The 14,390-nt window shown below is 37.9% G+C and overlaps 1 protein-coding gene across 1 annotated transcript in view; it reads right to left on the bottom strand.

The window, feature by feature from the left end:
• bcl9 (BCL9 transcription coactivator) overlaps window positions 1–14,390 on the bottom strand; it is a 114,730-nt gene that overhangs the window by 70,943 nt on the left and 29,397 nt on the right. Inside the window, exon 2 of the mRNA XM_039688238.2 lies at window positions 1,951–2,065. The gene's annotated coding sequence lies outside the window, so the exon portion shown is untranslated. The remainder of the gene's footprint in view (window positions 1–1,950; window positions 2,066–14,390) is intronic.

The following is a 14,390-nucleotide window of genomic DNA, read 5'->3' as shown; positions in this document are numbered from 1 at the left end:
GAAACTGGTCTCGGATCAGTGCAATGTTTAAGTGGGGCTGGTACTTTTCCATGCATGATAAAATCACCTCATTGGCCCAAAGCTGTCATCAGAGACGGGGAGCTGTTCGCTACAGCTGGCCTACCTAAAGAGCCCCCTTTTCTCAAAATACACCAACACACGCACACAGGACACATATAACACAACCTCATAATGCGCTGGACGTCTTCGAACCCATTACACCGTGCACACACACACACATAGAGCGACACACACACAACCAGTGTTTACATCTAGACTATACCCCCTCCCCTTGAGACCCATTCCACATTCCTTCACCAGACTCCCTGCATTCCTCTTCCACTGAGGAGGGGGTCTGACCGACTTTCCCCCTCTTTCGCTTTCTCTATCTTTCTCCTTTTTTCTATCTCTCTCTTGGCCTTTCTTTGTCTTGCCCCTTTCTCCTTCTCTCCCTTAGTGAGAAATGTGTGTGACAGAGAAGTAGATGGGGAGGAGACAAACAACTGGTTAAACAGCAATGATCTGGGTCATCATTGTCTGATTTAGTTTGAACGCATGTAAGAAAGACGGCTGCAACAACTGTAAACAAAATACATACACGGCCTCTCAACCAAAACCTAGCAAGCTGCCTTAAAGTCTACGCCTAAAGGCAGCTGCTTTTGACTATTTTGAAACACCCCCAGCAAGCAATTTTGCTTTTAAAAGACGTCGTTTAGCCGTCCAAACACAGCCCTGATGTCTAGGCTAAAACAAAGCTAAATTTGGGCTGTCAGTGAAAATTTAATAGACGTCTAACCATGTCCCAAGAATAGAGTCAGCAATTAGACTTAATGAAATGAAACATCAAATGAAATGAAACCAAATGATTTGTAATCACTGTTGACTTACATGATGGAATATCATACATCTCGCAAGCTATTTTGCTAATAACCAAATTCAAGGTAGTTTTGGCTAGAAGTGGGTTACTCATAGCTGGACTATATCGAGTCTATAGTTAACCTAGAGTAGACAGTGAAATGACAGCTATTTTTCGCTTGGTACGTAGACAGCAACTTACCACATACCACACAAATAGCGCTAACTAACTATTGATTTCAGTAGAGTTTGATGTTAGCATCTTGCTAAGCTAGAAAAAGTGCTTGACATTAACTTGTTTGCTCACCAGCCACTGTAGCTAGTGGTTTTCCAAAGTTACTCGCCACTCAGTATTTTCACTGGCCACAATTTTTGACCGATACTATGGGGGAAAAATTTCCATATAGATATTTTTAACATTGTCTCTTTAGGCTGCTGTCACTTTAAGTCATCATGCATGGATCCATTATACGGTTACACATGCTTTTTCTCTTGCCTTCAATGTTTCACATTGAGATGACAATGATGGCAACTTTCTAGGTGTTGGAACGGAGCGACAGATTCAATGTGGAGCCACACATATTGACGTTAAGAAAGACAAGAATAAGCGCCTGTATCAGTATTGTCCCCACGGTTTTCAGTCTGGTTTTCCCATCTGAGCTCAAGCTAATTCCAGTGAAGTGTTCCTCTCAGGGAAGCAGCGGTAGATTTTCCCCCTCGCTCTGTCCTCACACCCTGCTTGTTCACCCAGTCGACAGCCTGATTGTGTGTTCAGCTCAAAGACTTTTTACTAGGGGCAGACCTGCTGTGTGTGTGTGTGTCATAAGTCTCTCAAGATGGTTTTGTCTTTGGCTGCACATAATATTTCATTGGGAATACTTGGTGAATATACACACAAGCACAATTATGACCTACAGTTTACATAAACTACTGTAAAAGTAGTGTACAGTAGCATTCATTTAGTAGTGTAGAGTACACTTATATATTATTTGTTAGTAGTTTCAAGCACATTTACAAAAGAGTAGTTTGTTTTACTATTTTAATGTGCATGCTCATGTTTGATGTTGGCAAATGAGTTTAAACAAAGCAACTTACATTCAAGGTACACATTTTATCAGTTTTTGCTTTCCCTGGAAATCGAACCCATGACCTTGGCGTTGCTGGCACCATGCTCCACTGTTTAAGATACAGGAAAGCTTCTGACAGAATCCTGAAACAAAGGAAATTAAACAAATTATTGATGACAAATTTAGTGGTGTCATTTCCATGTTTTATTTACTATTGTAGTAATTAATTTAGTAGTGTAGTGTACACTTCCATGTTACATTTAATATTGTATTATACAGTACACTTCTGTTTCTACTGTTCATAAGTTTAAGGTTGTGTGATTTATTTATTTTTAAATCAGTCTAATGCTCATCAAAAATATATTTATTTGATAAAAACTAGCAGTAATGTAGCAGTGAAATATGATAGCCGTATTCTATTTGAATTTTAAAATGTAATTTATTACTGAATTTTAAGGATAATTTCTCCAGTCTTCAGTGTCACGTGATCCTTCAGAAATCATTCAAATATGGTGATTTGCTGCTAAAAAAATAAATCTTATAATGTTATAATATTTTTGTGGAAACTGTGATAGATTTTCGCAGAACTCTTTGATAAATAGAAAGTTCAATAGAACAGCATTTGAAATAGAAAATTTTTATAACATTATACAATGTCTTTACTGTCACTTTTGACTTTTGAATTGATGAGTCCTTACTAAATAAAAATATATATTAATAATAAAAATATGAATGACCCCACGGTATTATTACATTACATTACATGTACAAGTCTAAACGTATAGTTCGTTGTTGTTTTCGTCGGTTTAAGTACATTACAAACATTACAAACACAGAGAGATGAAAATAACTGTCTTAATTTTTTTTTTTTTAAGATTATTTTTTTATACGACGTCCTTGAAACGTGGCGCTCTGCACGAGACGCGACCATAGGACGCGACCTGAAAAGCCGCAACACGCGGTGCAGTGGTCAAATATGTCCGTGTAGCGAATGTTTACGTAGAAAAGCAACTGAAACTCAGCACATTCTGTGTCAAGGACTCCATGAAATTATGTTTATTAGATTACAAACATAATATTTACTGGAGTGTACATCGGCCAGCGGGTCCTGAAGCGGAGAGCTGTGTTGGTATGGTAACAGGAATATCAGCAGAAGGGGGAGGGAGAACGGAAAGGAGATGAGGATAGGTGAGCGAAAGAGGATGAGGAAAAGAGCAAAGAGACAGGAAAACCAGAGGTGAGTTGAGTTCTCAGAAATGTCTCTCTTTATTATCTATGACCACATCCCATATCTCATTCGAGACACTTCTTTCTCTTACCTCACTCTTGCTTCTGTCTCTCTGCAGTCACTACTGTCACTTTTGACCTGATCACTGTTTGCCTCATTCTCCTATTCATGTCCTCTCCATACCAGCCTGTGTGTGTGTGTGTGTGTGTGCTTGTGTGGTGGCCGATTCTGTTCTGAGATATACTGAAATGTCTCCTCAGTGCACTATTTCTGTCATCGTACTCCCCTGCTGCAGCGGTAATAAGCAACCGAGCTGTGAACTGTGATTCCAGCTTCCAGCAAACCTCTAATCCAATCCTACAACAATACAGCACACATGTAAATTGAATACCACCTCTTAATAGGTTTAAATTTAATTTTTATGTAAAATACGAGACATACATCCACACACACACAGTCTAACCAACACAGTTTTTTGTTTTTTTGTTTCCCAAAAGCCCTGTGCTCTTCAGTAGACAATATGAGCTTTACACTAACTAGCAAATTGTTCTCAACAGCAGTGAAGGGCTGATTCACTGAACAAATTTTATATATTTTCTCTGCACTCTCTTATGCACATATATATAATAAGACCACCTGTCCAAAACAAAAAGTGTTTGCATTAGCTCCAACACTCGATCGAGATTAAGAGCAACATTATAATTCATTCAGGGGTGTTTTGCTATGCTCCGCGTTGACTGGCTCAGAAGCAGGAGCAGTTGCATTTCCCCCCCACAGTGCTGAATGATAAGTCGAGCCACCAACACACACCACTGTCAATCAGAGCCGGAATGGCTCACCAGATGGAAGCCATTTTGAATATGTCACTAAACTCGTTTACTAATGCTGCCTTCAATTCCTCCTGGGGAAAAAAGAACAAATTGATCAATTTAATATTAATGCCTCTCCTTCCCAATATTAAATTCCTGACAATGATAGGAAGCTTTTTTTTTAGCGCTAATGCAGCAAAAAAGAGCACATTGGTTAATTTGATATTGGCATATTTTTGTTATTTCCTGACAATTATAGCAGCTTTTTTAGTACTAATGCATCAAAATAAAGGTGTGCAAGTGACACTTCGTGCATTTAATAGTGCTGCCACAGAGAATCATGGGAAATGTAGTTTGTTTCCACAAGCTTGTCAACTCATAAACCAGATAAATAGGCTATTTCTAGCTTGCTTGAATAGTATTCTTCATCAAAAGTACTAAAATAGGCATTTGAACTTTACAGTTAGCATTCACCCCTTATGATCAATATCAATTATTTTTCGCTAATTCACACGCCTCCATATTGGAAAGTCAGAAGCACTGTGCTAGCATTAAAGTTGGTTTATGTTGTAAATATGATCTAACTGTGTATATAGAACATAAAGATGAATGTTTACCGCCCTGACTAGCGTTAGCACCATTCATTCCACATTAATCAAGAAAGCCATTTACTCTAATTAAACAGCAAAATGGGTTGCTGACCTAAGGTAAAGAGGACAAATATATGCGAAGATTAATTCAATTTCCCGCCATTTGACTTTAATAGAAATCTTGCGAGTACCATACACATTCTTAAATCTTAAGAATAGGTGTGAGACTGTTGGCAGTCTTTAAACCAGATTCATGGTCACTTTGAGCACAAAATGTATTGAACAGTGACTAAGCAACTACTTTCAATAACAACAACAGCTCATGAGCTTTAATAAGGAACCAGTTGACCCGCATGCAACTGCAATCCATCATTTGTTAGTTAGGGAATCAATGTGCTGTCACTGTTGGTGTCCGTACTGAAATATGACCGCAACACTGTCTCAGCGTCTACGGTGGCTATACCGAACTCCTGTGGATTCATAGAACATATTATTCACTATAGCCATGTGTGAATTGGCAAAAATCTATATTAAAATAGAAAACAGTTTTCAATTGTAATGATATCACAATATTACTATTTTTACTTTATTTTCAATCAAATAAATGCAGCCTTGGTGAGCATAAGAGACTTCTTTCAAGAAATTTAACAAATCTTACAGACCCAAACATACCGCAAACAAGTGGAATAAGTCATTTTTGAAATTAATACAACAACTTACAACGATCATTGCGTGTTTTTTAACATCAGGCTTTTGTACAACATGCCGGAAACCTGAATATGAAAATGAAACTGTCTCTTTTATTATCATTTTAAAACCACTAATAAAATATTCCCTTAAATAGTTTTGGCACCAGATAAGATTCCTCAAATTCCTAAATGTCTGGACCCCATTTATCTTATGCTGGTGGAAGAGAAAAAAAGAGGGCACTCACTTATCCGCTATCCATTCATTCCTGTCCTCTCGTTCTCTTAAGAGTCACAGGTCCTGACAATACAGCCTCTGTTCTATGAGGAAGATCTCAAACCAGCAGAAAGGCACTCAGCACGAGTGCTCCATCTGAACGCCTGTCTGTTTTAGTCCAAACAACAAGGATTTTTTGTTTTATATTTAAAAAAAAAAAAAGCATTTCAGAAATAATCTGTAGAAGGTTTCCTTAGAAATAAACAAATGTTTTACATTAATCAGCTATAATATCATTCCATGACAACTATAAATTCATAAACACCTTTTCTTTTACTGGAAGACGATGGCAACTGATTTGTGAACCATATTTTAGCTCTATTTAGGCCCTTTTTGCAAACTTAAAAAAGTGAGGAAACCCATTGCCTTAAAATTATTAAAGCTGCAGTCCGTAGCTTTTTTTGGGGCAAAAAAAATATCCAAAATACATATTTGAGAAAATACATAACCAGCCAGCCAGTGTTCAAAACTATCTTCTTGGCTTAGCTCGATTCAAAGCGGTAAGCTTGTAATAATGTTTTTAATTCCAGCGGTACTGGTGGATATCCGCGGGAGATTCGAGCCTGTCTTTGCGTCATTACGTCACGTACACTTTAAAGGTGCATTATGCAACAAATCAATGTAAAAATAGCCGTTTTTCTAACCCATACATGCTTAAACGATTGCCTGATGGTCTGAATGAGCCCTTCTTTGATCACTGCGATTGCCTCTATAATCCTGTACAGTAAATAAATAAGAGGGATTCGGGACGGAGTTTGAGACTGGGCGTGTCATGTGTGTTCACGCTCACCTGGCGATGTCTGGCAGGTTTGTGTATTCGCCGCCATTCTCTGTATCAGCGAAGACAACTCAAAACTTTAGTCAACTTTCCACAAAAGTAGAAGATGGATTCAAAGAGACCGGCTTGTAGTTGATTCCAAACCCCAACGCGAACTCCACATAAGACAAAGACAATAAAACTTTTGCCTAGTGCCAGGCGTCGGAATAAGACGAGAGTCAACATCGGGAAGGCTTTCAACAAATGGAGAGATCTCCGGTCGGCTCTAGGGCTCAAACGGGATCCTATACAAAGTAATAACATAAATTGTTCATGAACGTGTTTCCATAATAATACAATCATAAGTGAATACAGTAAGCACATAAAACAGTTCAACATGGAGATAGGAAACAAAAACCGAAGTTTTCTACTAACCCTGTTTCCCCCTCACACACACATAAGTGTGTAATTTACTCAAATGCCTTTCCTTTCTAACTAAAATGACTTGCAGATTTATAACTTTATTACCTTTGAAGACATTATGACTGTAACAAAAGATTTGTGCGGCTGATGCTCCTTTGGTTATGAACAGCTCGTGCAAGCGTGCGTGTGCGTGTGGTCCATGTGCGTGCACACCTCTGGTTGCAGTTTCGCTTGTCGCCAGAGGGGGTGCAGTTCTGCAAATACTGAGAGACTTGCACAATGCACCTTTAATTAAACAAGTTGATTTGACAAAAGAAAACTGTTTTTTTAATTTGAAATGAGAGTGAGTCTATAGAACATATAGAAGCAACATGACATCATGACTTTTGCGTAGACATACACGCCACTTTCAAGTCAAGAAAAAAGTGATTCCACATATATGTACACGCCGTTAAATGTCAGAGCGAACTGAAGCAAAATGTAGCTCTACATCTGCGGAGCGATATTTTCTTTCCTAGGATGGTAGGAGAAGACTCATAAATGCTATTAATGTAACGTTAAGTCAACGGCGTTCATAAACACGCTGAAAAACGATTATGCGTGTTGATAGCACGTCAAAAAATGGAAATACGAATTGGTGTGTCATACATACACCATTTCATGAAATCAGTCTGCTTCGTGAGAAAACAGGCCCAGACCCCATTTCCCTCTTGGTCACCAACAATCCAACCATGTTTTCGTATACCTTGCCTCACACCTGCAATCAATTAAGTTGGCCAACAGGATGAATTCAAGGCAAGCCACACTAAATTTAACGTGTTCAGATTCTTTCACCAGCTCAATTATATGTCTCTTCTCTCCACAGACGGTGGACTCAATAAACAGAACCACTATACTATGCTACACTGAAGCTATAACCGCTATCTGAAATTAAAATAGCAATTTGACATAAAAGAGCTAAAGGTGTCCATTTTGATAGGAAAGCGGACGTTATTGGCTAGAATGAAATACGGGCTTTAGTCTATACATATCATAGACAGTTCAAACTAGTTAGACTGTTTTTCTCTTGTCCAGGCTTCTCCGGTCTATCCTAAATAGCACTATGCAAATGGGGGATGGGGAAACCTGGAGAGCTGTGAATGAGAGCGAAATCAAGAGCGATGAGGGGAGTTTCAGGGACCGGGTGAGTAATGGATATGGAGAGAGACAGTATGAGGGAGGCGTCAGGAGGAACACTGTTTATGTGTGTTGCACAGTTTACTCAAGCATGTATTTATATGGGAAGGACATATGTGTGAATGTGTGTGAGTGTGTTGGGACCCAGTGGTCTGAAGCCTGATACTGGCCCCCTGTATGCAGCTGCTCTCTCTGTCTGTCTGTCCCTCTTTTTGCTTTCTCTCAGCGCTATAAGATGACTGCCATTCACAACTATGCTTTCCGGATCACGCAACTGGGTGAACGAATCTCGCAAAACCAATTTGAAACACGTTACAGTCAGAATTCACCCCCAAATCAAAAGAAAGTATGTTTTGATGATATTCTGCCATTGAGATTATTTTTGCTTTGTGAAAGATTCATGAATACTCAAGCCAACACGAAATCAAAATTGACCATATTTCCTTCCTTGTGAACTATTCAGCCATGCATGTCATTCCAAAATATCTTTAATCAAATATATAGCAATTCTTTTTTTACTGGTGATTTATTTCTTTAGAATTTTATCATTTCCATAATTTTCAATTGGGATTTTCATTTTATTTGTTTTTTATTTGATTGATTGTTTATTATTTTGTCATTTCCATTATTCTCAATTGTATTTTTCATTACTGTAATGCAGTATTTTAATTATTTTATTCATAATATTTAATCAAAATAGACCACAACTCATTTTACTGGTTATATATTTATTATTATCTAAGTATATTATTTTGTAATTTTACCAATTACAAATGCCGCGAAAACAAACACAACACATATAAAGTGGGAAAGAGCTTTGCGATCGACTCTACAACTAGATTTGACAAAAAATCGGAGGTATATTTTTACAGACTGCTATAGAAGGAGCAAATGGATCGCTGCAATTCACAGAAACAACTGGACTCCAGTCAGCGAAAGGTGGATTTGCAGTTATTATTTTGTGTCAAATATGCTGAATTTAGGTGTAAAACCATACCCATATATTAACAACTCATCAATTAAATATTTATCATTGCATATTCTGCATTATTGGATGTTTTTTTTAATAAACACTGACCAAAACGCTGGACGATATGATGATATAATAGGCTACATATAACACTGATATAAGTGATCACACCGGCTTTAGACCTACATATATTCTATTGTAAGCGTTCACAGGCAAATCTGCTTTATGTTTAGGTCTATATTGCTTTTATTTCCCCAGTGTCGAAATCAGGCAAACATAAATGTCAGTCAACACGATTCCTGGCTGCATGTCAATATCCATGGATCACTGGATCTTTAAGTTGTAAGGAACACTATATTGAGTCCAACATTTAGTTTAAATTGATAAAATTGTTCGTTTTAGTCGCATTTTCGCAGTTTCCTCTATTAAATCCAGTCACGCAGCAGATCTTTTGCCACTCAGTCAGGCTGAGGGGGGTTGTTCCGGCGGGAAAGTGACGTCAATGCATTCCCTCTATACTACCATATTGTACAAATAATACATTTTAATTCTCATGAAAATACTGTTGCAGTGAGGAAAAAAAAACACTCGAACATTTTATTTTTTGTTTTAAATGTGGCCGGACATGTTCTTGACGGCTTTCGTGCGATTCGCCCAACTTGAGGGCAACAGAAAATGAAAGGCATACTCAAGACAGACAAACAGAGGAAGACATAGATAAAGCGAGAGAGACCGAGGCTGTAAAACAGAACCCACTTGTTAACAACCATATTACAAACAATCTCTCCACTCATGTGAAAAAGAATAAACAGGCCGTATCAGCAGAAAGCGCTCTCTGAGTAAGAGCTCATTCAGCATATGAAGTACAGATGTGCTCGGCAAGAGTAAGTGATCACAAAAGAGGAAGACTGTTGACAAGGTGTTGCACAAGGCAGGAGTGGTGGAGGAGAGGAAAGCGAGAGGAGAGGGGAGGGGACGAGAGAGCGAGAGAAGGGAGGAAAGCGGCCAAGTTGGCAGGATGAATGGAGAGTGCAGAAGGAGGGTAATGTGGGAGTTTGATGAATTGTGTGCGTTTTCAAGTGTGTGGGTGTTTGTTTTGTGTGTGTTAGTGTCTTGCGGAGGTGTGCACACAAGATACTCTGTGTGTGTGTGGTGGCTTGAGGCACGGCGCTTAAGCGAGTCTAGCCCAGAGACGGACAGGAAATAATTTAGCCTCTTCACACTAGAAGCTGCTGGACAGTCTCTCTGTAAACTTGCCTGACTGGTTGCCAAAGTATATATGTGTGTTAGAGGGAGCAAGAGAGTTCATTTGTGTGTTATGCGATGTGACTCCTCCCCTCAAACACACACACACACACACTGCTCACCTATATTACCCTGCCATCTGAACAAAGCCCTGATCGTATGTATTAGAGCCTGACCGATTTTGAAGGCCGATATCGATACAAATATTTGTTGTTTTTAAAATCCGATATATCGGCCGATATTTTTTAAAAAAAATTTTTAGAAACGTGCAACAAAACATTAACAGATTTCCCTAACATTAGTTATTTGTAGTTATTTATGAGTTTTAACTAAAATAATAAAGTTTCTTTTTTAAAATGCATTATCATATTGTCACAACAGAACAGAGGAACATCAAAATATATAAAGTTCTGATAAATAAAATAATAATTAGTCTCTGCATTGCCTTATAAGCTACTTGCAAACTGGATCGGCAGGATGTGTGGCGCGTTATACACGAGTGTTGCCAACAGGGACGGTGTAGAGTGCCCTCTGGGGGACAATCTATCCAACAACACTCATGACATGGTTGAAGTGTGTTTCGTTCGTTTTTATTTTATTTTTTAAATATTCATTTATCGGCCATTATAACTGCAGATACCGATAGGTTGGAAAATGCCTAATATCGGCCGATAATATCGGCCTGCCGATAAATCGGTCTGGCTCTAGTATGTATTCAAATTTAATACTGTTTATTGTTTCACAATCCGCCTTGTTGAGGAGAGGTGTGCTATGACTAAATGAACAGACTGATCTCATGAAGTAGCGTATGTATGACACGCCAATTCGTATTTCCATTTTTGGCGTGCTATCAAGACGTATAATCGCTTTTCAGCGTGTTTATGAACGCCGTTGACTTAACGTTAAATAAAAATATGACTTACCTCAACCCCATCCCTAAACTTAACCGTCACTGGGGTTAATGGCATTTATGACTGGACATTTGACGGCGTGTACAGACACACGGAATGACGCGAACGTTAATGGCGTAGACATACACGCGGATAGCACAAAATGCGTAGAGATAACACGCCACTTGACTCGAAAGTGGCGTGTATGTTTACGCAAAAGTCATGATGTCATGTTGAAATGAACATTAATTAACTAGTGATAAAATAGGCAAAATAGACCTACATTGAAGGAGGAAACGGAGTCATAGATAGCACAGAAGCAGTAACCAACAACCAAACCATTCAGAAGATCTTAGATCCCACATCTGGTTGCATTTACATTTATTCATTTAGCTGACGCTTTTATCCAAAGCAACTTACAATTTCTATATGTCAGAGGTCGCACACCTCTGGAGCAACTGGGTTAAGTGTCTTGCTCAGGGACACATTGGCGTCTCACAGTGGATTCAAACCCGGGTCTCAAAGGCATGTGTTGTATCCACTGCGCCATCACCACCCCATTTAATACGATAGTTCTACATATATTTCTTTAAATAATATATATCCAATTTTTTGGGAGGCACTGCCTCCCTTGCCTCCTCGGAGGAAACACCCGTGATATAGTCGTGGTTGGACTACCCATATAACAAAAACAAAACGACGCAAATATCACAAAATGTGACATTAAATGTGTATAAACAGTCTCTGAAATAATTAGTTTTTCCTAATTAACACTGTCCAACAGCGACGCCAGCATAGCAGATGCCGTGTCACTCTTGTCCCCCCTGAGCCCATTGAGTTTGAACAGACCCCCTAAAGCATGAGCTGGGTTTGGTGGGGGGTAATTCAAAATAAAGGGGGAAAAGTCATGTGAGTGGAGTGAGTCATCGCGCTATGAATAAATATGATTGGATCAGTCTGAATTAACAAAATGATGGCGTTAATAGGAAGACTAATTAAACAGCTCACCCTCTTAGATGCTCTAATCACATCAAAATCAAACTTGAAATAGCCTGAAAAGATGATGACATAATAAATAGAACATCAACAATGTTGTTACTGTAAAAATACTAAATAGAATTGAATTTGGTTTCTTAGTATGTAATGTTTCTTTAACCAGGAAAATGTGACAATATTAAGTGTTACGGGGACATGAATTTTAATGTGAAAATGTGTGTGTGTGTGTATATATATATATATATATATATATATATATATATATATATATATATATATATATATAAAAGATTTCAGAACACCACTGATCACCGATTAAAATATTGTTTAAAGTTTAATTTAGCTTAACAGGGTCTTGTGATAATTCTACATTAAATAATAATTTAAATAAATTCTGATTCACAAATATCAGTTTTAGCTGTGTTCAAAAAGCCCTTTATGTCAATATCAACCTGTTTGTAGGCTACTCATTGCCTAAAAAAGTTGCATCTTTTCCCGCCACTAGTTTGTCATCATGGTTTCTAATTTGATTTATCATAACTGTCAGCTGTATCATCGTTAATCACCTCATTTGTCTGTATATTTAAAGGAGTAGTTCACTTTTAAAAAAAAACTTTTGCTGATAATTTACTCACCCCCATGTCATCCAATATGTCCACGTCTTTCTTTCTTCAGTCGAAAAGAAATTAAGGTTTTTGATGTAAACTACCCAGGATTTTCTCCATATAATGGAGTTTAATGGGAACCAAACGGTTCAAATGAGAGTTTCATTGCAGCTTCAAAGGGCTTTAAATGATACGCTCATTTAAAAAATAAATAAAAAAGTTTAAGTTTTACAAGCTCAAATGCTTGCCTTGCTCTGTTCTGTGATGAGCGTTTGTGACTCTCCTGTTCGAACTCGTTCATCAGTCATGACTCGAAGGGTCCTAGATAAGACCCTTATTCATCGTCTGGTGTCGTTTAAAGCCCTTTGACTCTCATTTGGACCTTAAATCGTTTGGTTCCCAATGAAGCCCATTATATGGAGAAAATCCCAGAATGTTTTCTTCAAAAAACGTAATTTCTTTTCGACTGAAGAAATAAAGACGTGGACATCTTGGATGACATGGGGGTGAGTAAATTATCAGCAAAAGTTTTTTTTAAATTGAACTATTCCTGTGAAGAGTTCACCCTCGTCCAGTCTTGTTTACGCATGGTTGTGTTTGCTTGCTGTTCTTTGTGTGAAATTTACCCTGTGGATATTTTAAAATACTGTTTGAACCTTCATCTTCGTTCCTTTACATGCAGCAGAACCGTTACACGTTGAGTGTTTGACAGTGATGAAGTGAGATTGATGGAAAGGTAAAAGCTGTCTGTCTTTGAAGCGTTTTTGAACGTTTGAGATTCAGGTTTGCTTCTGATTTTGTTCTGTTTATACTAAGCAGCTTTTTTTTAAGTAAACCTGACATGCTTTCGTGTGTGTTGTCACAGTTGCGCAGCTGGAGGGACAGTGTGTGTGTGTGTCTGTAATCCTTCATCATCCCTTGAAAACACACACATACTATCCCACACTATACTACACTGCAGGTGTGTGTGTGTGCGCTCTGACAGCTTCAACACACCTCTGTGGTAAATCGTCAGCAGCTGCGCGCACCGATCACGCGAGTCTGTCATCAAATCAGATGGCGTCACCATGTGTGTACACGGCATGGGCCACAATCCCCACAGTGGGAGCTACGCAGAACCAATGACCCTGTAAAACTGGACAAATGAATCAGTGGCTCAGAGTCTAGTCACCATCAGTTTATAATCATAGGTGGTGGTCCGTAAATATGGGCTGCTTCTGAAACCTGAACAATGCTGCATTGTTTGCCAGTATTTGGAAATATAGGCATTTGCAACAGATGCATCCTTTGCTCCATCCATTAAAGAATAAATACAGCGTCTAAATACTTAACTTATTTATTTTTATTTAATTAACTAACACTATATATATATATATATATATATATATATATATATATATATATATATATATATATATACACACACACTCTAAAAAATGCTGGGTTGTTTTAACCCAATTTTGGGTCAAATATGGACAAACCCAGCCATTGGGTTACATTTTCAAATAGCATTTTTAACCCAATGTATGAGTTTGTACATATTTGCCCCAAAATTGGGTTAAAACAACCCAGCATTTTTTAGAGTATATATATATATATATATATATATATATATATATATATGTATATATGTATATAGAGTTTTTATAACCAGATTTACTTATTCACTAAACAACCACATTCTCTTTTAACCAGGCATTGTCGGCACTGATATTGCACTATGTGTTTTGAGTTTATTTAGATAAAATCATTAATTTTCGTTGCACAAGATGCTCTTTTACACTGTTAAAATTGTTATCAGAACTTTTCCTTTTTT

The sequence above is a fragment of the Pimephales promelas genome, chromosome 6, assembly GCF_988280905.1.
Source record: "Pimephales promelas chromosome 6, fPimPro1.hap1.1, whole genome shotgun sequence".
Lineage (NCBI taxonomy): Eukaryota > Metazoa > Chordata > Actinopteri > Cypriniformes > Leuciscidae > Pimephales > Pimephales promelas.
This window is presented reverse-complemented; position numbering and strand designations above follow the sequence as displayed.